This window comes from Nematolebias whitei, chromosome 17 (genome assembly GCF_014905685.2).
Source record: "Nematolebias whitei isolate Nwh7 chromosome 17, NemWhi1, whole genome shotgun sequence".
NCBI classification, from domain to species: Eukaryota; Metazoa; Chordata; class Actinopteri; order Cyprinodontiformes; family Rivulidae; genus Nematolebias; species Nematolebias whitei.
The window spans coordinates 40,681,419-40,685,805 of record NC_056514.1 but is presented as its reverse complement, the minus strand read 5'-3'; the positions used below and the strand labels follow the sequence as shown (position 1 = coordinate 40,685,805).

General features: G+C 40.7%; 1 protein-coding gene across 1 annotated transcript in view; it reads left to right on the top strand.

Annotated features, from left to right (window-relative positions):
* Nucleotides 1-4,387, top strand: part of LOC119423574 (glutamate receptor ionotropic, delta-1) — a 458,437-nt gene that overhangs the window by 415,829 nt on the left and 38,221 nt on the right. The gene's annotated exons all lie outside the window — the stretch shown is intronic.

Genomic DNA, 4,387 nt, shown 5'->3' with positions numbered 1-4,387 from the left:
ACAGCTGTAGAACAACTGTAGAACATCTATAGAACAACTGTAGAACAACTGTAGAACAACTATAGAACAACTGTAGAACTATAGAACATCTATAGAACAGCTGTAGAACAACTGTAGAACTATAGAACATCTATAGAACAACTGTAGAACATCTATAGAACAACTGTACTACATCTATAGAACAACTGTAGAACATCTATAGAACAACTGTACTACATCTATAGAACAACTGTAGAACATCTATAGAACAACTGTAGAACATCTATAGAACAACTGTAGACCATCTATAGAACAACTGTAGAACATCTATAGAACAACTGTGTAACAACTGTAGAACATCTATAGAACATCTATAGAACAACTGTACTACATCTATAGAACAACTGTAGAACATCTATAGAACAACTGTGGAACATCTATAGAACAACTGTAGAACATCTATAGAACAACTGTAGAACATCTATAGAACAACTGTACTACATCTATAGAACAACTGTAGAACATCTATAGAACATCTATAGAACAACTGTACTACATCTATAGAACAACTGTACTACATCTATAGAACAACTGTACTACATCTATAGAACAACTGTAGAACATCTATAGAACAACTGTACTACATCTATAGAACAACTGTGGAACATCTATAGAACATCTATAGAACAACTGTACTACATCTATAGACCAACTGTACTACATCTATAGAACAACTGTACTACATCTATAGAACAACTGTAGAACATCTATAGAACAACTGTACTACATCTATAGAACAACTGTACTACATCTATAGAACAACTGTAGAACAACTGTACTACATCTATAGAACAACTGTAGAACAACTGTACTACATCTATAGAACAACTATAGAACAACTGTACTACATCTATAGAACAACTGTAGAACAACTGTAGAACAACTGTACTACATCTATAGAACAACTGTAGAACAACTGTAGAGCAACTCTTCTCAACTCTTCTTCTGGGGCAGATGTAATCTTCATCTCTGAAACCTGGCTCAACAAATCAGTACTGAATAATGACGTGGCAATCAATGGATTTAATATCTACTGCTGTGATCATCAAAAAAAGGGGGGTGGGGTGGGGAGTCACTATTTACATCAGAGATTCTCTGGTTTCTAGTCTTGTGTCTTCTAAAACAATTCCAAACCAGTTTGAAGCCTTAGCTGTAAACATCAGTTTGAATGGAGGCCAGATCTTACCTGTAGTGGGTTGTTATCGTCCCCCCTCAGCAGCACCTGAGGCTCTGTCCTCCCTGATGGAATTCCTTGGACATTTAAAATTCAAAGATATTTTTTTGGCAGGAGATTTCAACATTGACTGGGATAAGTCGACCCCCCTCTGTGATAAATTAAAGGAATGTTGCCTGTCACTCAATCTAACCCAATTGATCGACTCTCCCACTAGGCCAAACGAAAACCTTCCTGAAAAATATTACGTCTTAGACCTGTGTCTAACTAATATGCTTCACAAATTCCCTGGTACAGGTGTATTCGCCAACATTTTGAGTGATCATTGTGTGACAGCTGCTTTGAGAGATATTAAACTTCCACCTTCTAAGCCCAGATTAATTCAAAAAAGGATCTGAAACGTTTTTGTGAACAGTCATTCCTCTGGGATCTGTCTCACTTTGACTGGCATCATATTCTATTAATTGATGACGTGAACTCTGCTTGGAACTATTTTCATAATAATTTCATTTATTTTCTGAACAAACATGCTCCTTTTCGTCAGTTCAGAATAAAGGGACGAGACAGCCCCTGGTTTACTCCAGAGCTAGCTGACCTCCTGCACAGGAGAGATCATCTTTGGGCTGCAGCGAGAAAATCTGGCTCAGACACTGATTGGTTGAGTTTTCGACAGATGAGGAATAAATGTACAACTGTTGTCAAAGCAGCAAAACGCAACTATTTCTTATCTCAGACCTCCAAAAATCTAAATGACCCTAACAGATTCTGGAAAACAATTAAATCTCTCTCAGGCACCCCCCAATCATCTGACCTCCCATCACAACTTCTCGTTAACTCTGTTCCTGTGTCAAATAAGCACGAGATCCTGAACTGTCTCAACAAACATTTTGTTGCTTCTGGTTCTTTATTTGACACAGTTACTAATGGAAGATCAGCCACTTCACTTAATAACCAAACTTCTACAAATCAAATCCCTCCTACAAGTCAATCCTCAGTTAATCACAGCTTCTCTTTTTCTCCATTCTCAGTCAGTGAGGTCAATAAACTGTTAAAAGATCTTGACCCTAAAAAATCTGCAGGTCCAGATGAACTTCCACCTTATTTCTTAAGGCTGGCTGCTCATATCATCACAGTCCCTGTGACCCACATCTTCAATCTCTCCATGAGACAAAACTCCATCCAGACTCTTGAAAACAGCCTTTGTTCTTCCTTTGCTGAAGGGAGGTGACCCCCCCTCACTGAACAACTATGGACCAATCTCTAAACTCTGCATTTTAGCCAAGGTTCTAGAAAAACTGATAAACTCTCAAATCAGAAATGACCTGGACTCATTTAACATCTTACCTCCACATCAATCTGGTTTCAGGAAACAACACAGCACAACCACTGCTTCACTGAAGGTTCTTAATGACGTTGTTGAAGCACTGGATGCTAAGGATTATTGTGCTGCACTTTTCTTAGACCTGTCTAAAGATTCTGACTCTGTGGATCAAAACATCTTGAGTCAGAAGATCTCTGAAACTGGTTTCTCAGATCACACCATTGGTTGGTTCTCTAACTATCTTTCAGACCGGAGGCAATGTGTTCAACATAATGGTACATAATGGTAGAAGGTGCTATTTAAGAGACTGAGCTGAATATAGCACCTCAGACTGAGGAAGTCTCTCGGATGAGAGACGAAACGTTTCTATATATTTTTTTTGCTTTGTTTTGTTTTTTTGAATGTCCAGAGGACCAGATTGAACTTTTTTGGATTTTTCTACCTGGATTATTGAGCATGCATCAGGGTACTTCCTTCAGTTATTTAACAGTCAACAATGGTGTACCACAAGACTCAGTCTTAGGACCCACCCTCTTTACAACCTACATACATAATGTAGGTAAAAACATCCCTGATGCATCCATACATTTCTACGCTGATGACACAGTTGTTTATTGTCGAGCTAAAACTGTTGCTAAGGCTCTATAACTTTTGAAATCTGCATTTAACATCCAGACAGATTTGTTACACCTCAAACTTGTCCTAAATGACGACAAAACCAAACGGATGCTTTTTTCAAACAAGAAGTCGGTCCCAGCAGTTCTTCCTCCGATTTTATCAAATGGTGTCCTCATTGAGTTTGTTGATCCTGATGGATGGAGGGATGAATGGATGGATGAATGGATGGATGGATAATTGGATGGATGAATGGATGGATGGATAATTGGATGGATAGATGGATGGATGAGTGATGGATGGATGGATGGATGGATGAGTGAGTGATGATGGATGGATAGTTGGATGGATGGATGGATGGATGGATGGATGGATGGATGGATGGATGGATGAGTGATGGATGAGTGATGGATAGTTGGATGGATGGATGGATGAGTGGATGGATGGATAGATGTAGTCTGGTCCATGATGAATCCAGACAGACGTTGCTGTGTTTCAGCAGCACTTTGAAAAGCTAAAGGAAGAAACAAATTGTTCATTTAGCTGCTGTTTAGCTGCTGTTTAGCTGCTGTTTAGCTGCTGTTTAGCATCCTCAGCTTGGACCGACTCCTCATCCGTTCAAGTTAAAGTTGGATGATGGTGAATAATAAGTGGCATCCTGGAGGTGGAATCGACCGATCTGGATGTTTGTGTTCCAGCTGTAAGAGTTTCTGTGATCCAGGCCGAGAAGATCCCACCACAGTAAGATCCTGGTTCCTCTCCAACACTTCACCAGTTTATACAAGATGCAGGGAAGACTGGAGTGACGTGAGGCGTTTAAAGACTGGAGATAAACGATCTGTGTTAATGAGGAACACCCCCGCTCTCCCCCACGTGAAGAAGAACGAGGGATGAGGATCATGGAGAGGACAGCAGAGCTGAGAACAGCTCTCACTCCTTCATCGTCCTCGCTGCCTCTCCTTCACTCCCAGCCTCCTTCAGGTCACCTCTCTGCTCTGGTTCTTTCATCTTCAGCTCATGTTTGTTTGTTTGTTTGTTTGTTTGTTTGCATTAAACAGGCAGAGGAGGAGAGGATTGTTCTGGCTGTGAACCTGTCTGGGAGGAAAAAGAAAGAGTGGGACAGAAACAGGAGCTAATGGCTTCTCTTCTGTTTCATTCTGTCATAACTGCGAGGGTTTGGTTTAGAATCTGTCCCCCCCCCCCCCCCCCCCCCCCCCCCCCCCCCCCCCCCCCCCCCC